At 43.5% G+C, this 24,209-nt stretch overlaps 1 long non-coding RNA gene across 2 annotated transcripts in view; it reads right to left on the bottom strand.

Moving 5' to 3' along the window:
* Nucleotides 1–23,837, bottom strand: part of LOC112132119 (uncharacterized) — a 353,510-nt gene extending 329,673 nt beyond the window's left edge. Inside the window, exon 1 of one of the 2 annotated variants that reach the window (XR_010136274.1) lies at nt 23,705–23,837. This is a non-coding gene — a long non-coding RNA (uncharacterized LOC112132119). The remainder of the gene's footprint in view (nt 1–23,704) is intronic. The other variant, XR_010136275.1, reaches the window with a different exon arrangement.
* Nucleotides 23,838–24,209: the final 372 nt, after the last annotated feature.

Below are 24,209 nucleotides of genomic sequence, written 5' to 3'. Positions count from 1 at the left end.
GGGAGTGAAGGGGCACTGTCATTTGAGGTCAGTGTGCTGGCACTCACCATGGCAGTGCATTTTCCCTGCTGCTTGCCTCCGTCTCCAAGGCCCTGCACCTGCAGCCTCTTCACTCTGACCACAGGCCTCCTGCAAGTCCCCAGGCTGCCTCAGCCCTTCCTCATCCCCTCACCAGGTAGATGGGCCCTTCTGAATTCCTTGCAAGTCACCACTAGACTATGGTAGCCAGGAGCATGGCCTACTGGCTTTTCAATCCATCCTTCTGTTGCCTGGCCTCTTCTTCACCATGCCTCCCCAGCCATGATGGAGATCTGGAGACTTGGATCTCTTCACCCTTCTCTCTCTCACAAGTGCACACATGCACGCACACGGACACACACACACACACACACACAATCATTCAATAAAGCACATCTCCCAGCCCAATAGCCCAATGTTCTTCTTCCCCATGTTTATCTGGGTACAAAGGACAAAGACCCAAGGGGCCAAGAGGAACAAAGATACTTAAGTCTGCTTTTCTCCTCTGCTTATCCCCATTCTTCTTCCCACTCTTACTCGGCCCAGAGGGGCAGGCCTTTCCTTTTATTCAGCATGTCCTCCCCCCCAGCCTAAGGTTGCAACCTCAAGGTTTAGCCACCATGGCAAAAGGGGCATCTTCTTTGCATATGGAAGCACCTCAATGATCTAAATTCTAGAAATGTAGTGGCTTGTCAACTGTGGGTTCACTTGCAGCTACGGATTTCCAAGGATAAAAATGGTTGATCTGAGATCTCGGAATGTATTCTTATTGAATTTAGTTTTCCTCAGCAATCCCTGTGCCTCCTAGCCTTAATACCCACACAACCACACCCAGTCATGCGCACATAATGGACACACACATATACGCGCACTCCTTGTTACTTCAGATGAGGGAAAACAGTACCACTGAGATTCAGATTATCCTGGTTTACTAACAGATCAAGGAACAGGATGAATCCTCAAATCCTTTTCTAGAAAATCTAACATCATGATAAAGTCATAAAAAAGCATGGAGATGACTGGTTTATTCCATTATTATTTATTTTGAACCTAGGGACTTAAAATATTCCACTGTATGTCAAAAATTCTATCAAATATCTCTATACAATGGTACAATTAAACTCCAAAGCACACAAATACACACACATAGAATTTTTTATAACTAGATCTCAAATTCATATGTTTTCAAATTCCATTACCTTATTAATTGTATCTATGAACTCCCAGTTAAACCTATGCATATCTTCAGTTGTGTCCTGGTTATACCCCCAGTTATACACATAGTAGGCTCTTAAAAATTGTGTGATGAATGAAATTGAACCCTCGAGACAATGCCATAGGGAAGAACTCACATCAGTGACAAAGCTTGCCCCTCCTGTAGTTTCTAGCAATATGGAAACAAACCTCTTAATCATAAGGCACTTTGGGAGAAATTTTTTTTTCTCAGCCATTTATTTACTAGCTCACTCCTCATCATTGTGTGTGGAATACACAGCATTGTGGAGAGATTTATGGGACAGATTTTAATCTCAGCTGCAGGGCATGCATCAGTGCTTATCTCCAAATGGAGGTGTGTTTTATGTGGTCATTGTTTCGTGTGATCACAGGCCAGCCAAATGACTGCATACCTGAAACCCAGGAGTGAGAGCAACCTAGTGGGAGGAGAGGAGGAGCTGCAACAGGGGGGAATGGGGTTCGTTATGGACTCTTAAGCCGTGGCACGTAAATCCAATTAATCTCAAAAACAGTTGTTGGAAACAAGGAACTTGGGCCCGAGATGTGAAAATCTCACCGGTGCAACAGATTCCCTAAGCCTGGTGCTTCCCAGGTATGAGCTTGCCTCAATCAAGGAAACATTGAAGCCAAATTCTTTCCTGGAAACCTGAACCCCCCCAACCCCCAACCCCTTCCTCTGCATTCCAGGCTGAGAGAAGAGCTTCCTGCACCAAACTGAAAGGTCCACACGATGTAGTTTAAAGTTGCCACCGGAATCTCAGTGACCTCTCCCTGCCCTTAGAGGCCCAGCCAAGCTGGCTTTCTCATCAGGGCCCCAGGGAGGAGTGGTGCATGGCTCCACTGGCAGCAGCTCCTATTACAGGGCCAAGGAAGGCCTTACTTAATGTCCCCCCTGGGGGCCTTTGACACTTGATCCTCAGTCACTGTCTTCCACTGACCTAATGGGCCGGAATAAGTCTTTCAGATTGAAAAAATATTTTTGAACTTGAGAGCTCATATGTTTTCTTCCAGAGAAGGCCCATTCTAATCAACCCAAGAGGCCCTTGACTGTGCTCATTTGTCCATTCACTCTTTCAGTATTGATTAATGGCCTATTTTACAGGTAGGGTACATGAAACTAATTAAAGAACAGAACTCTCCTAGAGGTTTGTGTTTATTTTTGCCCAAATTGCCTTTAAAGGAGTTAGAAGATGATATAAGTAGGGCAGGGTCACTCCGCTCCGCACCCACCTAGATTTGGAGGTGAGGAGCGTGACTAAGTGGAAAGGCAACCCGCCCATCACAGACCACTTCCCCTGCTGACCCGCAATCATAAATCAGGAAACAGATCACAGCCTAGGGAGGTTCAAGACAGTCAGGGGGATATTACAGCCAGGTAGCCCACGCTGGTCCTGCCCACCCCTTTCTGTACTGTGTGTGAGAATGTGTAGTGAATGGAATTGTGTCTCCCCAAAATTCGTGTCCTTCTGAAACCTCAGAATGTGGCCTTATTTGGAAATAGAGTCTTTGCAGATGTAGTTAGTTAAAGAGCTCAAGATGAAATGGCATTCTTATAAGAAGAGAGGACACAGAGACACAGAGAAGAAGATGATCACATTGGAGTGATGTGTCTGCAAGTTGAGGAATGACAAGTATTTCTAAAAATCACCAGAATTTGGGAGAAAGGAATGGGACAGTCTCTCCCATAAAGACTCCAGGGGGAACCAGCCCCACCAATATGGTGAGCCCTGATTTCTAAATTCCAGAACCACGAGAGAATAAATTTCTGTTGTTCTAAACCACTTTTTCTGGTAATTTGTTGCCACAGCCCTTGGAAATCAATATAATATGTGAGCTGCCAATCTTCCTCTCCATGACATCTTCCTTCCTCCTGCCATTGCCTTCACTCTGAACAGTTCCTGCCATCTAAGCTCCAGACACCCTATTCTAGGACTAGAGGAGGGTAGGGGACAAAAGACAGATGACCGTCCCAATTTCCCTGCTCAGTGATGTGGAGGAGCCAGGCGGCACTGGTTTGCAAGAGCCAACTGTATACATCTCTTCCCAAATCCATGTTCAGTGACATCATGTCGGTACCTTGAAATCAGCCATGGTGGGTGTATTTACACCAGGAAAATTGCAAGCATTACACATCAGGGCTTTTTTCCCCAGAGAGCCAATTATTAAACATTTACCAGCACACCACTGTCCCTGCCTGTGTTCAGCTACTTCACCAACTCTCTTCATAGCTCCACCTGTCCCATTTGTGCCAGAGGATGAGAAGCCAGGAGCATGGAACTCATGTTACTCTAAGCAAAGCCACAACCTTCTCCTTACTACTAAGGCCATCATTTAGCTCCATTTTTCCTCTGAGCTCTGATCATTACTGTGTATTATTGTGTATGAAGTCAACGCCCCACAGGCATTTGATTATTTATAACTTCAGAAAGTTTCTTTTGCACAGTAATTTGCCAGGCTTTCATCTGCAGCAGCCAGCATTTGATAGAAATATGGAAAATGGCCTGAACCTTAAATGGCAAACAGATGAGGAGGTCCGATGAAAATCACACGTTTGAAGACCATGTGTTTTCCCATGAAATATATATGGAATTTTTAATTGATGTTGACTTTAGCTCATGGTAACTTTTTTAGCTATCTGAATTAGTGGGTTACAAGAAATATTAAAGAAAGGAATGTGATCAAGGTAAACCCTAGAGAAAACCTGACCCTGAGTGACCTCTCCTTACCCCAGGGCCCTCTGCCCACCCCAGGGCCCTCTCCCCCAGCTGGTTTCCAGGATCTTGTTGAAAATGAAGCATTCTCTCGTCCATTCTGTCTCTCTGAACACAGTGGAACGTGAGCAGCTCTGCCTTTTGTAGGATCCGATAGTGTAGGATCCTTATAAAACATTGCAGCATTCCTATTTTAGGTGGTCATTAATGCTGTCCTCCAAAAATTCCCAGTTGTCCATGTTTGGGGCACATGTAGGTTTTGTATCTCCTCACTCCCTCTGGTTGGATAGGCCTATGGATCTAGATCTGGTTAAGAAGTTAGGAGAGACCATGACTCTTGTCATTTTCTGGGCCAGCACATTTAATTTCCTGTTTAATACCTCCCAGAACTTTTTTTTCCTCTGGCAGAATGACATAAGACATTAGAGATGGTAGCTACCCCATCAGCCTGGGTTCTGGTTGACTATCAAACACACACACCCCAACTCCAAAACCTGAAATAATTATGTAAGCACAAAAGATATAACCCTGTGCTACTGAGGACACTGAGATTTAAAGGCTCAGCCTACCCTGTTAGTGCTTCCCTCCTTGTTAGTACACCAGGATTCAAATAGTGCTGGTCTCAGCTTCAATCAGAGCTCAGGAAATGAGTATACTGAGATCACAGACCCAGACTACTTTAAAAATCATGGACAGCGAGACCTGAAACAGACCTTACAAATTACCCAGGCCGGTCCCTTTATTTAGCCCACAGGAATCTGAGGCCCAGAGCGGGGACATTTCTTGCTTTACATCATCCAGCTACTTAATGGTGCTTTTCATTATCCTTCTTCTTCTGCTAAGGAAGCTGATCTGATCACAGTTTCTCTGGGTTTCAGGATCCTCATGGTATAATCCTGCTTAGAGGTTTCATGTTTGAAAGGACAGGCTCTGCAGTCAGACTGAGTAGGCTTGACTCAACTCTGCAACTTACCAGCTGTGAGCCTCACCCAAGTTCCTTAAAGATTTGCAGGCCTCATGTTCAACTTCTGCTGAGTGGAGATGCTAACAGGCTTGTGACGATGTCTAAATGAGATCTACTTGGGCTGCTTAGCAGGGTGCCTGGAACATGCAACAGCTCAGTCAACACTCCCTGTTGTTACCTTCACAGGGTTCCTTCTGCTTGCCACTCCCAGGGAGGGGCACTGGGACAACTGAGAATGCTGATTTAGTCCTTGCAAAGTATCCCCCAAAAAGAGGGGGTTTGCCTTTCCTAGAAACTAAAATGTGCTAAGCAGATGCTATGTACTCTGCTATTATTTGGATAACTCCAAACTTTGTGATTCAGTGAGAATGGTTGATTGTTTTGCCCAAATTATTTGGACAATTACCTCAGCTCTCCCTTTGCTTTAGATGAAAAGCCCAGGGCAATAACAACTGATTTATCAGACTTCATCTTCCCAGGAGACTGTAAGTCCTGTTTTAGCATCAAAAAGAGGAATACATCCCCTAGCAAGATGGCAAAGGCCCAGGAAAGAATAAAATTGCTCCTCTGAACCTCGTTTGATCCTAAAATGCCAACTCAAGAACTGTTACTCAGGTAACAGCACATGGCTGTGTGTGTGGTTTGAATATCAGCAGGGAGGGCTTCCAAATTACAAAACACAGTAAGCATTTGCAAGACAATTTTCTTATTTACTTTCTCTCCCTGGGTCCCCAGTGAGCTAATGACCATGTCTAGAATGCTTTTGGTGAAAGAACAGTGTCAGCGCTGGGCTTCAACCACAGGAACCTAGCCATGGGTTACCACTTCAAGATCATTGAAAAACACAAACATACCCCCTCTAAAGGAGTTTTGCCTTCTAGAGAAAATTCGTTTAAAATGAGCAAAAGGCTTCTCATTCCAGTTGGAGATAAGATTGAATTGTGGCCAAGAGCAGTGGCTCACACCTGTAATCCCAGCACTTTGGGAGGCCGAGGCAGGAGGATCACCAGAGGTCAGGAGTTCGAGATCAGCCTGGCCAACATGGTGAAACTCCATGTCTACTAAAAATACAAAAATTAGCCAGGCCTGGTGGCAGGTGCCTGTAATCCCAGCTACTCAGGAGGCTAAGGCAGGAGAATCACTTGAATCTGGGAGGCAGAGTTGCAGTGAGCCTAGAGCATGCCGTTGCACTCCAGCCCAGGTGACAAGAGTAAGACTCCATCTCGAAAAAAAAAAAAGACTTGAATTGTAAGAAACACTGAGAAAAGTAATGTCTAAATGTTCTGTGATACTGAATATCTTCATTAATTTTCTGTCTCCATTCTGATATAACAAACCTGCACAGGTACCCCTAAACTTAAAATAAAAGTTTAAAAAAAAATGGTCCCTGAGTGTAAGCAGACTGCAGACTCTCCTGAAGGAGAGAGAGCTATATGTGACTTGGGCATAGGGAAGGAAGAAAGGACCCATAGAAAGGCACAGGCGGGGCTGGGGTGGTAGATTATTTTTACTCACTTCACAATTTCTCAACAGGTATGTCGCTCATGCCTATAATCCCAGCACTTTGGGAGACTGAGACAGGAGAATTGCTTGAGTCCAGGAGTTCAAGACCAGCCTGGCAATGTAGTGAGACCCAGCTTTACAAAAAAATAAAACATTCACCAGGCGTGCTGGCATGTGCCTGTGGTCCCAGCTACTCTGGAGGCAGAGGTAGGAGGATTGCTTGAGCCTGGGACATGGAGGCTGCAGTGAGCTGTGAACATGCCACTGCACTGATACTAGGTGACAGAGCAAGACCTTGTCTCGCAAAAAAAAAAAAAAAAAAAAACCAGAAAAGAAGAAACAAAATCACAATTTCTTCTGCCTCCAGCTTGACTTATAAGCCCAAAGGCAGAGACTTGAGTTGAGGACCCAGCTAACGAATTTGGGCTATATGGCATTCTGAGACTTTTTACTAACCCCAGGGCAGAAGAAACCACTGAGCCATAGGCCAGATGAGATTATTATAAGGCAGGACCAGGAATCAGAGGAGGAAGCCTGTGTCCAGCAAAGTCGATTTGACAATCTGTTTTCCCGGCTTATATCAACGGCTTCCTCCAAGGTATCATTCCTGCAGACAATTGGATTTCAAGGCCAAAAAGGTGTTCTCAGATCTCAAGTAGTAGAGAGATAGAACTTGGTGGTAAACCAGAAGGCAGAAGGTGTGTTTGTTTACACTAACATGTTACAGATTTGATGCCATAGCATTTGATTTTCTCAGAGAGGACAGTGCTTGCCTATGAGCCAGCCAGGTCAGGCTTAGCTGATCTTGGCTGGGCTCATTCATGCATTTATGTTCAGCTAGTGGGACTACTGGTGTTTGGCTGGCCAATGAGGGCTCAACTGGGAGAACCTGGCTTTCCCCATGTTTCCCACATTTCTTCAGAAGGCTAGCTCAAGTGTGCTCTCATGTGAGTGGCACAGGTCCAAGAGAAAAAAAGGAAATATACAAGTACTTTTTCAAGTCTCCACTTAAATCAAGTTTGCTATTGTCCCACTGGCCAATGCAAGTCATGTGGTGCTATGGTTTGAATGTGTCCCCCAAAGTTCACATGTTGGAAATTTAATCCCCAATGCAACAGTGTAAAAGGTGGAACATTTAAGAGGTGATTAGGTCATGAGGGCTCTGCTCTTATGAATGGTTTAGTGCCATTATTGCAGGGATGGGTTCATTATTACAGGAGTGATGTCCTCATAAAGGATGAGTTTGACCCCCTTTTCTCCCTCTCTCTCTCTCTCTCTCTCACTTGCTCACTGGCTATATGATGTAGCAAGAAGGCCCTTACCAGATGCAGACCCTTAATCTGATCTTGGACTTCCCAGCCTCTAAAACCATCAGCCAAATAAACTTCTATTGTTCATAAATTACCAGTCAGTGGTATTCTGTTATAGCTGCACAGAATGGACTAAGACACACAGGCAAGCCAAGAATTAGAGTAAGAGGAGTCCGCAAACTTACAGGGCAAAAGGCACAGAGACTGTAAGGACATTAATTATGATCATTAATAAATCAATCAATAGCATATGTCTTTCATATGGGAAAACTCTCTCAAATGTCTTATGATCCTTGACTGTCCATTCATATGTTATAAGAGTGAGGCAATGGAAAGTCACCTGAAAATTTGCAAGGGGATGAGGGTAGGTGCAAGGCTTGTTGACAGCAGGAGATCACTGTAGGATAATCAGAAAAGAATTGGCCTTTTCATTAGAGGTCTCCATATGTCAGTATATGGGTCTCTTTTTGAGGATGTTTAGTTTCTCCAGAGAAAAACACTCTGATCTCCTCCCTAGGGTGAGGTCTAGCCCCTGATAATTTTTAGAGAAAGTCAGAGGGAGGGGCTGTCAGTGATGCAGTTCAATATATAGATATTCACAGAAAACTCTAGTTTTCAGCCCTGAGCCTCACCTCTGCCCTCTGCTATGCCCAGCATCCCAGAGTCCAGAGCCTCTCAGATTCCTTTTTGCCAGAGATTAAATATATGTGGGATGGGTGAAGGAAAGGGTATAGTGAGAATGAAAGTGGCATGAGGGAGTTGGTCAGCTATACTGGATTGGTGAGCAAGTGTTGGGATGGGTCATGGTCCAACTGCTTGTGCTCAGACTTTCACCCAGCCTCCCCCATGTCACTTCATGGCGCTTGGTGCCTCCCAGCACTGAGCCTTCTGGGCTTCTCTCTGCAGGTAGAGACTTCTTTCTCTATAAACAATGAAGCTCCCAATTTAATGTGGCTGCTGTCAGGGAACCTGCATGAGGCTTGGGGAAGGAGGGTGCAAATGACTCATGTTTTTAATATTTTACTATTAACTGATCTTAAAGGTCATACCTATGTAAATACATATTAAAACATTCTATGTTCAATATAAACTTAATTTTAAAAGAAAGGTACTCATGAGAGAAAGAAGAGTTTTGACATTTTTGCTTGGGATCAGAATTCCTATCTGAAGCACTGGGTTAGGCCAGATTGTTTGGAACTGACTGGTGCACAGCTCATGTCACCTGCCACTCACCACCCACACGTTCAGCAGCATCCACACTTGTCTGTACCCATTCAACAGGCTCATGCACTTGGATGTCACAGCAATGCCCAGTAGATGTACACATCTCTAAACACTTCTCAGTCTCTGTATTTATCTTGACACAGACCAATGACAAAGAGTTCACAGACTGGCATCAGTAAGTAGTCCACGTGTAATTTTTTTAAGACTATTTTCTGCCCAAGGGAAGTTGAGGACCTAAATATCACTTTAGATCTAAGACAGTTACAGTTTTTCTCTATTGGTTTTTAAAAACTATGTCTTTATCTATTGCATACTGACCTACTTCATGGGTTAATAACCACACCCACAAGTCTTTCTGAGACATTCTTCTGCCTTAGAGAATTAACTCAAACTCCTCATTTTACACATGAAGATGCTGAGAGCCAAAGAGGTGAAGTGACTTTCCCAAAATTCCACAGTTGGTTTGTCGCAAATTTCTGAATCCAGCTTGATGTCTTTGTCCACGACTCCAATGTGACCCGATACAGAAACATGTAACCTAGTCATTAAAAAAAAAAAAAAAAAAGCCTGTTTCAGAAGAATCTAAGATGACTTTTGGTAATGCTAATTGTCCTAACTTCCAACTATCACTTAAGAATGGAGCTGCCGGCTGGGCACAGTGGCTCACGCTCGTAATCCTAGCACTTTGGGAGGCCAAGGCGGGCAGATCACGAGGTCAGGAGATCGAGACCATTCTGGCTAACATGGTGAAACCCCATCTCTACTAAAAATACAAAAAAAATTAGCAGGGCATGGTGGCACGCACCTGTAATCTCAGCTACTCGGGAGGCTGAGGCAGGATAGTCACTTGAACCCAGGAGGCGGAGGTGGCAGTGAGCCAAGATCACACCACTGCACTCCAATCTGGGTGACAGAGCGAGACTCCATCTCAAAAAATAAATAAATACATAATAAATAAGAATAGAGCTGCCAAAGTTGCATTTGGCATGTACAGGAGTGTGCACTTCTCCAGTGGCCCACAAGTTCCAGTCTGACAGGCAGCAGTACTTCAGGGTACAGGGAAGCCAGGCTCATGAGGACAGAACTCCCCTGGCACAGTAGACACAGACTCTCAACAACAGGCACAAAGCCATGTCGGTCAGAGCCATTGTCCAGGTCGCCAGATCCCACCTGATTACAAAGGCTCTAGACAAGCTACAGCACATTCACAGGAGGGCCTGCAGTTCTGAAACAACATCACTGGAGGAGAAACAGAAGGAGTAGGAGATGTTCAGGCTGGAGAAGAGAAAATTCAAGGAGACACAGAGCTGTTAGTAAACATTTGAAGAATTGTCACATGGCAGATGGATTAGACGTATTCCAAGGGATCCCAGAAGTTCATGCTAGGAAATGTCATCTTAATGTGCAGAAGAGTTTTAAGTAATTTCAGCTGTCTAATGATGGAATGATTGTTTTAAAAGGTTATGCGTGTCCTGTCACCAGAAGTATACAAATAGAGATATTTAGAAAGATGTCACGTATTGCCAGGTAAAATGCAGGATGCCTGTTAAATTTTAATTTCAGATAAATTATAAATACTTTTTTCATAGAAGTATGTCCCAAATATTACTTATGTGAGAAAAGCATTTATGGTTTATCTGAAATTTGAATTTAACTTGGTTTCTCCTATTGCCACTTGCTAACTCTAGCCACCCTAAGTGTTGAGGAAACAGCCTGGGCTATGATTTTCCCAGTCTTTTAAAGATTATAGGAAGGTATGCTGAGATAGCCAGGCTGTTGTTGGTCTAAATGAAAAACATAATTTTTCTAAAGAAAAACTGCCCTCCCGAGTCTCTTAGAGCTAATACAAACTACCCAGCTGTTCCAGCGGGGCTGTCATTACAGAGCTCAATAAAATGGATCCTCTTCAGCTCTGGGGGATTGAGAGCTGCAGGGCTTCCTCACGCAACAATGAGGACTTGTCAGTTTTATTTAGTAAACATAATGTTTGACACCAGGCACTCCCCTCGTTTGTTTATATTTGGCTGCACAGCCAGCCAGGGGCAAGGCCCAGGTCTCCATGGTCAGGGATCTTGTTAGAAAATAAGCAAAGACCATAGGTGTTCCCTGGAGAAAAGACCTAAGATCCAATCAGAAAAGGATTCATGCAAAACCTCACTGCTCCCATCCAAAACACACAACTCCGCCTGTGCCATCTCATGGGGAGAAGAGGCCCCATCTTCTGGTCTGTCTCCCCAGGCCCAGCCCTGAACACTGCACCTTCAACTCAGAAATGGAGTCTGTTTCATGGCCTGGCAGGTCCTCTGTCCGCTGGCTCACCACATTGCCAAGTTAGTGAATCCTGCACTGAAGCAGAAAGTACTGGAGCAGAAATTCTGAATTTCCTGCCTTTCATCAGTATAAGCCAGATGCTTGCTTCTCACCAGCTCAGCCTACTGAGGGAGGCAGACCATCTCCACTCAGCCAAATTGTGAATGTTTTAAAAGCTTCCAAAGGAAAATGGTCTTAAAAAAGAAAACAGAAAATGAAGCAAGCCTGGAAACGCCCATCCCATTTCCCTTGGCTCTCCCCGTGTCAAGTCCCTGTTTAAAACTGGTCTGCTGCACCTGAGCGTCATTCTTCAAAGGACTGATGATAGACACTGTGCATCGCATCTGGTGCCGTGGTAAGCCGACACCACCCAGCTGCTTGGCCTGTCAACTGGGTGGGCATTCCAGCACTGAACCCCTCCAGGACATCCCAAAGAACAAAGAGCATGGCAGTGGAGGAAGGGCCCTCATGGAGAGGAGCTAAAAAGAGGGGAGGGAGAGGGGATCCAGTCCAACCTGCAAACAGCCAAACCTACCATGAAACAGGCAGAATGGGAAATAGGAGAGGATGGCTTGTGAGGGGCACGTGATCCAAAAGCCCCATTTTCTGGCTCCATAGCACTAGATGCTGAGCAGCTGGAGTCTAAGCCCATGGACCCCATAGCTCAGACTAAGTTGAAGAGAAGAGCTGGATGGGCTTGCAAATCAGCAGAGCTGAAAATAGACTGATTCATCTCCCATCTATTCAAGCAGCCAGCTTGGTTCAGCTACAATAGGATAGCTCTGGGTAGCCATCCCACAGAAAATAGCTATTTGTCAGCTGCTCAAGAGAGGCCAGGGAGCCAAAATTCCAGCTTTATTCCACTAACCACCTGGAAATGGAAAATGAATCAGAAAGAAGTTTGAAGTGTGTATTTTTGTGCTTTGGTGAGGGACCTGCCCTGAGCAGATAACCTACAAACTCAACAGCAATCCATTTGGGCTGGGTTTCCCAGAGGACATTGCAGAGAAGCAAGTCTTTTAAAGCTGTGATGGTGCCCACGAGTTCTATTCAGCTTCAGCTAGGCCCTTCCAGATGAATCGTCAGAGAATTCCTGGATCGGATGAAGGAAGCCAGAAGGCTGGGGTTCCTACCGCCTGTTTTGCTAGTGGTGCCAAGTTTGGCTAGGAAGTTCCTTGTCCTGTTTCCATACTCATCTCCTCCCACCCAGCCCCACCCCAAGAAAAACTCTTACTTCACACTTACTTCTTAGCCAGTTAGAAAAGATGATGCTGTCAAAGAAAACAGCAATCACCACCCCCTGCCTCAGCTTACCACAATTCAGGCCAAAATTAAAATAAGTAGTTTAAAAAGGGAAACAAGAGGGAAAGGATTGATGAGAGATTGAGGGATAATAAGAGCAAGGAAAAGGAAAGGAAAAGGAAAAGGAAAGGACAGGAAAGGAAAAGAAAGTAAAGGAGAAGGCTGGAGGAAAATGGGAAAGAAATGACAATGGAAAGGGCGAGAAAGGCAAAGGAGAAAGTCGGGGGAAGAAAGGATGGGGAGGGTGGCTGGCAGAGGAAAAAATAGAGGGAAATCTAAATCACTGTCTCCCTTATCTCATTCCTCCTGAGAATCAAAACAGTTTAACTTAAAAAAGGCAGAGACATTTCCAATTAGGGCAGTCCAGGGGCCATAGGATTCCAGCCTCTGAGCTTCAGGCAGGAACAAAGGAGAGAAGCAGGAAAGAAGTACTTTCCATCACAGCCCTGGGCTGGGGGAGTGGAGGGGCCCGGGCAGGGCTCTAGGGGAGCCTGAGGCCCGAGGGCAGAGGCGGGTAGCTTGGACATTCACCTCCACATCCAGGACAGGTCAAGACTGCGTAGAAGGGACTGATATCATTCCCTAGGCTTCCTCCCTTTCAGGTTGCACATAGTTTTGGGATCTTCCCTTGTTCTTTTCACTGATTTCCTGCCACTAGGATCTCCCCATAGCTTTTGCCTCACTGGGACATTGCAGGAGACCACTGCTGCCAGTGCCTTCTTGAGAGCTGTAGAAAACTGGAGTGAAGGAAGAAATTAAATAAGACTGGTGTGAAGCAGCCCTGTCATCCAGAGTTCTCCTTCATCTGGAGAGAAAAGATTTGAGAGGAAGATTCCAGCAGTCTCAACCCCACACTAAATTTCCACCCTTAGCAAATTGCCACCTTGCCAGAAATTCTACAATTTACTATTCATCAGTTACTGGTGCTTTCTTATGAATTGGCTTATCTGATTGTACAGGAAGGCAAAGTGATATATACAAACTCTCCCCACCCAGGAGGTCTCCTAGGGCCATGGGCCATACTTGTGTGTCCATATGTGTCTAAATACACATATACATACATAGAATACATTCACACAATCTTCCAAATGACCACGGCTGCCAAACAAATTTACCCTAAACTTAGTGGTGTCAACCAACCATTTGTTATGCTCACAAATTGTCTGAGTCAGGAATTCAGAGTAGAGTGAGAACAACTTGTCTCTGCCCCATGATGACTGAGCCATCAGCTGGAAGACCCAAAGCCTGGGGGCTGGAGTCATGCGGAGCCTGGCAGATGATGGTGGTTGATGCTGAGACCTTAGCTCCAGGTTGTCAGCCACACCACCTATGCATGGTTTCTCCATTTAGCCTGGGCTTCCTCCCCGCATTGTGTCTGGGTTCCCAGGATGAACAGCACCTCATAGAGAGCAGTCTGAAGCCAGATCACCTTATGATCTAACTCAGAAGACACACAGCTTGTCTTCTGCCACATTCTATTCATCAAGACAATCATCAGTTTCAAGGGGAAGAGAAATGGACTTTCCTTCTTGATGGAGAACAGCATATAGAATCATCAATGTTGTGGCCAACAGCAAAGACATGGAATTTATCTAGGTGTTCATCAATGATAGATTGGATACAGAAAATGTAGTATATATACATGATGGAATATTACACAGCCATAAACAAGAATAAAGTCATGTCCTTTGTAGCAACATGGATGGAGCTTGAAGCCATTACACCAAGCAAATTAACACAGGAACAGAAAACCAAATACTGTATTTTCTCACTTATAAGTAGGAGCTAAACACTGAATACACATGGGCACAAAGAGGAGAACAATAAACACCAGGGCCTACTTGAGGGTGGAAGGTGGGAGGAGGATAAGGATCAAAAACTACCTATTAGTTACTATGCTCATTACCTGGATTACAAAATCATTTGTATACGAAGCCCCAGAGACATGCAATTTACCGGTGTAACAAACCTGCACATGTATTCCCTGAACCTAAAGTCAAAGTTGGAAAGAAAAAATAAATAAATAGAAATAATTTTTAAAAAAATGTTGGGGCCAGGCCAAGGTGAGCAGATAACTTAACGTCAGGAGTACAAGACCAGCCTGGACAACATGGTGCAACACCATCTCTCCTAAAAAAAAAAATAATAATAGCTGGGTGTGGTGGTGGGCACCTATAATCCCAGCTACTCAGGAGGCTGTGGCAGGAGAATTGTTTGAACCTGGGAGCTGAGATCCCACAACATTCCAGCCTGGGCAACAGAGCGAGACTCTGTCTCAAAAAAAAAAAATATGGCTATCTTTATATCTTTAGAAAATAGAGGCCGAGCACAGTGGCTCATGCTTGTAGTTCCAGCACTTTGGGAGGCCAAGGTGGGCAGATCACTTGAGGCCCGGAGTTCGAGACCAGCCTGGCCAACATGGTGAAACCCCATCTCTACTAAAAAAAAAAAAAATTAGCCAGGTGTGGTGGCATACACCTGTAATCCCAGCTACTCGGGAGGCTGAGGCAGGAGAATCACTTGAACCCGGGAGGTAGAGGTTGCAGTGAGCAGAGATGGAGCCATTGCACTCCAGCCTGGGCAACAAGAGTGAAACTCCATCTCAAAAAAAAAAAAAAAAAGAAAAGAAAAAGAAAATAGAATCTGCCTCATACACTTACAGTATTTTCCCCAAACAGCATAATAACAGATGGCTAATGTATGCTTTACACTTTTCCAAACACTAGAAAGTACTTACAATATCAGATGCTCACAAAACACTCATGTACAAGGGAAGGCAGTTAATGCTATTCTTATTTTTCATATAAGAAAAATGCATATCAAAAAAGGTCAAGTGACACGTGAAAGATCTGGCTTATTGGGGGATGTAAGACTAGAACCCAGGATTTCTCCCTCATGGGCCAGCCTTTTCCCAAGACACCACTCAGAACAGGACTGGCTTTGGGTGGCCCGTGTTTACCATTTGTATCCACAGCAATGTCAGCAACAGCTTCAGGAGTCTGCTCTGTAGGAGTTAGAAACAGCTATTTGTAGACTTCCCAAACCTGTCTTATGCACCTGCCATAACTTCGCTCATGCTGTTCCCTGTGACTGGAATGGAATAACACTGCCCTCAAACCTGGTATCCTTTCTAGCTATTTATCCTTCACTAGCTGCTCCTCCAAGGTTGCTTCTGATAAGAAGCTTTCCCTGACTCCCCTAGAGGTAGTCTGACTCTGCTGTGGACTTTCACAGTTCTTGGGGTGGTTATTCTTCATCATTCTTACAACATTCTGTCATAATCTATATTTATACTACTGCCTTTTCAACCACACCATGAGCTCCTTAATTGTAGAGATTTTCTGTCAATACCTCTGTATTCCTAAGGCTCAAGGTACTATTGGACATGCTAGGTGCTCAAGAAATATCTATGAATAATTTGACAGTTCCTCAAAAAGTTGATTACCATATGAGCCAGCAATTCCACTCCTAGGTATATGCCAAAAGAATTGAGTGAAGGAACTCAAAAAGATACTTCTACACCAAGTGCAAAGCAGCATTATTTATAAAGCCAAAAGGGAGAGACAACTCAAATGTCCAGGGACAGATGAGTGGGCAAACAAAATACAGTATATAAACACGATAGACTATCATTCAGCCTTAAACAGCAAGGAAACCTTGTCATATGCTACAACATGGACAAACCTTGAAGATATTACGTGAAGTAAAATAAGCCAGTCACAAATGGAGAAATGCTGTATGGTTGCACTTCTATGAGTTACCTAAACTAGGCTAATTCATAGAGACAAAAAGCAAAATAGAGATCACCAGTAGCTAGAGGAAGGAGAAATGGGAAGTAGTTTAATGAGATCAGAGTTTCTGTTTGAAAAGATGAAAAAGTTCTGGAGACAGATGGTAGTGAATGTTGTGCTATATTATGAATGTATTTTATGCCACTGAATTGCACACCTAAAAATGGTTAAAATACAGTAAATGTTATGTTATATGTATTTGGACACACCAAAAAAGTATCATTTATTCAGTTACTCAACTCAGAGAGTGTGGTATAATAGAAATCCCCTTTGACTAAGACACTGGCCACTTGAGCCAGCTCCAATTCACCAAGTTGTATTAAACAAGTCACTTCACTTGTCTGGATTTCTGTTTCCTCATCTATAAAGTGAAGTTACACTGTGCCGCCTCTCCTCTCACAGAAGCAGCCCTGCGAAGGGCTCTAAACAGGACAGCAGCTGGGATGCAGGGGGCAGGTGCTCCCAGCCTCTGCCAGGCAAAGGACCAGAGATGCACCGTGAGGTCTGGCCTTGCATGGGCTTCACCCATTTGGAAATCCAAGAAGGCTGTCCAAATTACAGCAGAGGCCCTATAGACAGACGCATGGGAGGCTTGCAGGGAGAACTCTTCCCCACAGCTTCTCAAACAATCCTTTAAACCTTAACTTGAGAGTCCACAATAAGAAGCTTTTCTCTATTGCTTCACATTGTTAATATCTGTTTTACTTAACGTCCAATATTGGGTTTCATGTTGCCCAAAGCATCACATTCTGTTTCCTTCCCAAATATTAGCCTAAAGTACTAATGATCTACTTATTGCCAAATCCAATGCTAACTTTCAGACATCTCTTAGTTGACTTCCTGAGGCATTCAATGATAATGGCTACTGTCTCCTTCAAGGTGACCCCTCCACTCCCCTGGTGTTTTGACTGGCACCATTGTCCCAGTTCTCTCTGCCTCTCAGGCTGCCTCCACTTTCCTCTCATATGTTGCTCTGCCCCTGGCTTACAAGGGGCTTGCCTTGTTAATTTCTCTTTTCTCACTGTCAAGAGTCTCAACTGCATATGTGAATGATAATTTCCAAACCTATATCTCCGGCCCATTCCTCTCTCCTAGACTCTGGGTCTGATCACCCAACCTCCTGTTACCTATGTCTACCTGACAAACCTCACCCAGGTAGCACAGGCCCCACATGTCCCACCCTAAACTCACTGCATCTACCCTGTTCCTCCTCCAAGGAGAAAGCGGCTCTACCCAGTCACAGAGCAAGTTTGTTTCACTCTCTCTAAACACACAACTGTCTCTTTTTCTCCCCAAACATATGTACTTTCCCAGGTGTTTCATGCAGACTGTTCATTTCTTGTGTCACTAGGACATACAGTAAAACCACATATCATCAGGTAAGGATGATGATCATATTCCAAAATTATAAGGAGATTTTTTTTCTCAGGAAGAAACAGTAATTCTAAAGGCCTGAGGGTATGCCATAGGCAACCTGATGAGGTAGAGAAATGATGCTATGGCAAGGTAACATCAGAAAGGTCATAAGACAGAAAACAATAAGAGGCAGGGTGAGTTGGGAGGGGAAGAGAATAAGTATCAAAATCTCTCCATATCTTGAGAGCCAACTCACATAGGAAACAGATTCTGGATAATTAACTGTGCCTGTAAACTATCATCTCACTCCCAGCCCTGCAAATCTTTCTGAAACAGTCATTCTCTAGTGAAAACTACTGATAGTTCCTTTCCAAGGGGCAGTGTCTATCTCAAACCTCCCATCCATGGAATCCTTACCAGGGATGTTCTGCTTGGACACGTAGGCCATCAATCGGGGACCTGCAAACTACAATCATAGGCAAAATTCAACTGACTGCCTGTTTTTATATGGCACTCAAGCTAAGAATAGTTTTTACATTTTTAAATGATTTTTTAAAAAGTTAAAACAAGAATAGCATTTTATAACATATGAAAATCATATGAACTTTAAATTTCAGTGTCCGTAAATAAAGTTTCGTTGGAACACAGCCAAGCCAATTCATTTACATATTCTCTGTGGCTGCTTTCACACTACAACAGCAGGTCCACAAATCTTAAAATATTTACTATCTAGTTCTTTACTGAAAAAGTTTGCTGACGCCTGCCTTAAATCTACCTGAGTTACATCCCTCCCCACCCCCAACTTCCTTGGAAGAAACCATATGCACTCCTAAGCCATCTGCTAGACTCTCTTCCCACCCAGTTCCAGGATCCTTAAATTAAATGGGTTATGTAAAGCCCGATTTAAATTTACAGACCCCATTCCCTTTGCCCACAAAGCCCTTGCGATTCCTCCTACCTATGCCGAACTTTTTCTTTCTCTGAAATCCACCTGTTGTACTACTCGCTAGTGTGTTAATTTACTACATTGTGTCTTTATGTTTTATTGTGTTAGTACTATAAATTCCTTGAGGCAGGTTCTGTGTGTTACTCCATTTAATATACATGGTTTGAGCTCTTAGTATGTGCAAGGTACTAAAGGAGTCTGAAGAGGCTTAAGACATAATCTGTTTCCACAGATTTACAATCTGGTAGAAATAGAAACATTAATTTTTATGATGCACTATATTTTAGATAGATAGATACATAGATAGATACATAGATAGATAGATAGACAGACAGACAGATGTGAGAGTTCAAATAGGGGAAATGTCCCATCCAGTTGGGCAGGGAGGGAGAGCCAAACTAAGAACCAGAGTTCCTTGGGGCTCAGCAAAGTATGATTAGGTTAACAACGAACCCCAAAGAGACAAAAGTTACCCCTGGGTCAGCTGGATAGGTGATCCCCTTCCCACCTGGAGAGTTTCCCTCAGGTTAGAAACTTAGAGAATCTAAACTTTCTGTCAACAGGAGAGATGTCTCCTTACCTTGCCATATGTATCGTAGGTGACCAAGGACTTGAACCAGGGATTGACAAGTCCAGGGAGTGAGACTTTAGGTACAATGTAAAAAAGAACTCATATTCAGAGTTCAAAGATGAGACAGACTGCTTTAAGAGAATATGAGAAGCCTCCTACTAAGAGAGGCTTAAATACATACTAGCTGGTCATCTAACAGAATGTAGGCAATGGTTGATATTTAAAGTGATTGGTCTGTAATTAGAAATATGATTACAGACCAGCAGCATCTACATCACCTGGGAGTTAGATGCTATGCAGCTTCTCAGTCCTCACATCCGAATTACTGGATTGGAATCTCCCAGAATCTAGTTATTGAAATTGCTCCAGGTGATTCGTAGGCATATTAAAAGTTGAGAACCGTGAACTAGACAACTTTTGAATTTCCTTTCAAACCTGAGTTCTCACCTTCAAAATAAGGAGCTAGAACCCCTTAAGAGACTAGACATTGGTAATATTCTTGTAGATAACATCTTTGCTATTTTTCTAAAAGAGATTCCCAAAAACTACCAGTATCTTTACTGTTGTTGGGGGCATCAAATTTAAATACTAAGGAGATTCAGGAAATGCTATAAATTAGACCTTCTAAATGGTGTGCCATTATAGACATTTCATTTTCATATGTACTCAATTTCACATACCAATACGCTAAGGACGCCAAGCAATGCTTTCTTGGTTCATATCTGACCAATACCACATGTTCAGTCACAGCTAAAAGGGGCCCCATGACTTATTTTGATCCAACTCCAGAAGGAAACCCAGTGCCTGGGAACCTACAATCCTAATATCTTGGGGCCTAGTGTATGTAAAATACCATCCAAGTATACTTCCCCATTCTCAGTACCAAAAGGAAAAAAAGAAGGCAAAAGACTTGTACAATCTTTTTCCAGTCTCCCCACCCCCACACAAATTGTATTCTGCACACATGCTGAAGCATTAGCATCGGCTGATTTGGAAGGAATATTGGAAATGAAGTGATAGCAGAGTAAATGTCAATGCATTCAGTGTGACACCGTGAGCACCAGATCTTAAACAGCTTCATCATTGTGGCATTTACAGTATCCTGAAATAATATTAATCCCACTGTTGTCCTTCTTGATGGAATCATCCATGAATATGGTTTATGGGCCTGGCCAAAGTGATAATAGGTTAAAAGAACAGCCTATCCAGTGTTCCACTAAATTAAGGTCGCTTCATAGAATTTAATGAAACAAGTGCTGCATGGGGTTTTCAAAGGACGTTCTTGTAATTCATGTCTATTTAGGGCTCCTGATAACCAGAAACCTAATTTCTTAGAGTAAAATAGCTTTCTGTAAAGCCTGGTCATATAGAAGAATAAAAAAGAAAAAACTTTAAAGGGCAATGATCAGACTTCCACTGTAATATTTTGTTATTTCAAATCCAAAGTTTAAGCAAAAAAAAAAATAAAAGTTGGGAGAGAGCAATAAGACATTTTGAATAAAACAAAATATGAAAATTAATCAGATCCATACGTCATTCTGCAGCTGAATGCTGAAATAAAGATTTGGTCCTACCCACTCCCTTTAGCCACATACCTAGGGAAATAAAAAGGTCTTGGGATATACGAGGCCAACGCATGCTAGAAATGATGAGAATTGAAATAACTGTTCTGACTTTGAGAGTGGTAGAGGGAAGACAATGGCAAATGTTTCTAGGCAGGTATTCCCATTCCACATATCAAGGCTAAACAGGGCTCACGCGTTTAAACCTTCTCCAAGAGAGTCATAACCCCAGACTAATGTCCCTGGAGGTATAGGAACATTCCTTTACCCTTGCCAAAGACTAAGTGAAAGTATTAAACAATCACAGGTATTTATTTTGAATCCCATATGGGTAGAAAGGACATTCCATCTATTTTAAGGTAGAGGTAAGTCCCAAAGAGATGCATTGAATTCTTCTTGGACTATTCCTTTTCTTTTTCCCTATCACCAATAACTTAATGGTTTTTCTGGTTAGAGTGGAGATCACAAATTCAAATACCAACAGAGGACAGACAGGTAACTTAAATGGGTGAAGTGAGCTAGGAGAAATAGACATTGAGACTATGCTCAACAGGGGAGTACTTGTCCCTTTAAGTCCCTTTAATAAGGAGAAGCCCATGTAAAGCCTGAGACCATTGGTTCTGTGTAGGAACATAGACAGTGTTGCTATATTTTCAAGAGATTCCAGAAACTTCAAAATTTTATGTGAAATACTCTAGCTCTTAAGTGGCACAATTTAATTTTCTTTTAATTATAGGACGTCATGACTGTGGGCTGTGATCCTAACTCAGCTTTCAGATTAGGAGTTTGTCACTCTTGTCAGAGCAACAGCCAGCAATGTCATTGAGGCTCTGAGACAATGGGGTAGAAAAGAGAAAGTGGTATTAAATATAAACCCAAAAAGTATGTATAACAATGCATAAATCACATTATAAAAAGAGAAGTCATTCCTCCATCTAACCCATTTTCTCTATGCATTGGGCCTATTCGTAGTCAATTTTCAGTTAATTTTGCTTTCTAGGCAAACCTTTGTAAAGGGCCTGAGGTCAGGGTTATTTTCTCTGACTCCAAGGCAGGTAGGGAGGGTCTGCAGCCACCCCACTACCTTCTCAGTGACCCTTGCTGTTGGTCTCCATGAAAAAGTCCTCCTTTCCTCCCTGATCAGCCAAAATCTATTCTGAGCTTCCCCTTTTCACTAAAAATTCAGAAGGCTGCCTCCCTGTCTCTCAGTCTATTTCAGTTATATTTCTCAAGGCAAAACTGGGTTAATTACCCAGAAAGCTGGCTGTCATTTAAGGGCCCAATTTACTTAGACCCAGAAGCCACATATGTGATAGATTCAGCACAAGCTCCCAGGGCAGCCTCCCTGATCCCCAACCCACGCATGGTAGGATGACCCAGTTTTTCCACCTCTAAAATGCAAAAGGTGTAGTCTGGCCACAAACAAGGGCCCAGGTGCCTTCTGGGCAGGTATCCCCTGACTGTAAGCCAAGTAGAGGACTGTAAAAAGGCAAGCACTAGCCCCCAGCCACGGCCAAGGAAGGAGAAAATGGCGAAACTACAGCAGCTGTGCAAGCCCACATGGGTTGGAGCAGAACAAGGTCTCCAGCTGTCTGAGTGTTCCAGGAGAAAGCGCAGTGTGAAAGTACACACTCTTTACCATGAATGGCCTAGCTCAAGGATGTCTTTTCCTTGACACCATCTCTGCCAACTCCTTCTTCCTTTTTATCCTGTGAGCACATAGCAGGTACGGTCTATACTGCGTGACACCTTGTCTTGTTCTACTATTTAACTCTTTTTGTGTCTAGATCTGAACTCTATGATGAACTTTTTAAAAAGAGGTATATTTGTGATACCACTTTGCATTCCACACAGAGCTAACACTGAGCCCTGAGTATAAGTGCAGCCCAGTTCACATCTATGAAAGGAAGAGAGGAAAGAAACTGTCCATCAACATACAAAAGTCAAACTCAGCCACAGAGGGACATTCCACTACATAAAGGATACAGTCAGAGGATAAAAAAGTGGCACACATTGATCAATTAACAGTTTATAAAATGGGGTTTTTAGGCCAGGTGCAGTGGCTCATGCCTATAATCCCAGCACTTTGGCAGGCTGAGACAGGCAGATCACTTGAGGTCAGGAGTTCAAGACCAGCCTGGCCAACATGGTGAAACCCCATCTCTACTAAAAACACAAAAATTAGCCGGGTGTGGTGGCACAAGCCTGTAATCCCAGCTACTCAGGAGGCTGAAGCAGGAGAATTGCTTGAACCTGGGAGGCAGAGTTTGCAGTGAGCTGAGATCGCACACTGCACTACAGACGGGGTGACAGAGCCAGACTCTGTCTCAAAAAAAGACCAAAAATGATTGGATTTTTAGGCTGACATTCCAAGTTCCTGGTCACAATAATCTGAAGTGAAATGGTGATACAGTTTCTTCACAATCTTGTGATTCAGCCTTAATACATTCTTAAAATACTTATTTGGGCCTCTTCATAACAACAATAAAAACCTATTATGACAGGAAATATATCCCCTAAAATATGTTCTGATACTTGACAAAAAAAAACACATTTGTCTTCCAATAATGCCAAAGGCCACTGGTTTGTAGTCAATCCAGAAGGAAGTCATTCATGAGGAATGTTTTTGGCTTCCAAAAACATTCAAAAAAATCAGAACAATGGAGTCTCCTTTGGCAAATATGAGACATGAGACTATTTCCTCAGGGCAATCCAGATATATCTCTGAGGACTCAGCTCCATAGGAATCAACATGATCTCCAGAGAATGGTGCAGGTCAGCTGGGGCTGTCCTCTCTCTGCTACCACCCAGGCTCAAGCTCCCTTCCCCTTGCTCCTGGTCACTCTGCTAACTTCCCAACTGGGCTCCTCCACATCTGCAAAGGAAGGGTAGTTTCTTACCTTTGCTCCAGTCAAGCTGAAATATTCACAGTTCCCTAGATAGGCCCTGATCCTCTCTGGATTACTGACTGTGCTCAGTCTATTTTCTCTTCCTATAATGCTTTCTTCTCTTCCCCCCTACAATATTCCACTCCAGTCCATGTTCCCATTCTTCCAACATGAGTCATTTCCTCAGGAAGACATTCCTGATCATTTCATAATCTCCTCAGATGTGTCTCTCTCCTCCACTATATATATATATATTTTTTTTTAGAAGGAGTTTCGCTCTTATTACCCAGGCTGGAGTGCAGTGGTACGATCTCGGCTCACTGCAACCTCTGCCTCCCGGGTTCAAGCAATTCTCCTGCCTCAGCCTTCCGAGTAGCTGGGATTACAGGGACCTGTCGCCATGCCCAGATAATTTTTTTGTATTTTTAGTAGAGACGGAGTTTCGCCATGTTGGCCAGGCTGGTCTCGAACTCCTAACCTCAGATGATCTGCCCACCTCAGCCTCCCAAAGTGCTGG

This window comes from Pongo abelii, chromosome 12 (assembly GCF_028885655.2).
Source record: "Pongo abelii isolate AG06213 chromosome 12, NHGRI_mPonAbe1-v2.0_pri, whole genome shotgun sequence".
NCBI lineage: Eukaryota > Metazoa > Chordata > Mammalia > Primates > Hominidae > Pongo > Pongo abelii.
Note: the sequence above shows the minus strand (reverse complement) of the source record. Positions and strands in the feature narration are given on the sequence as shown.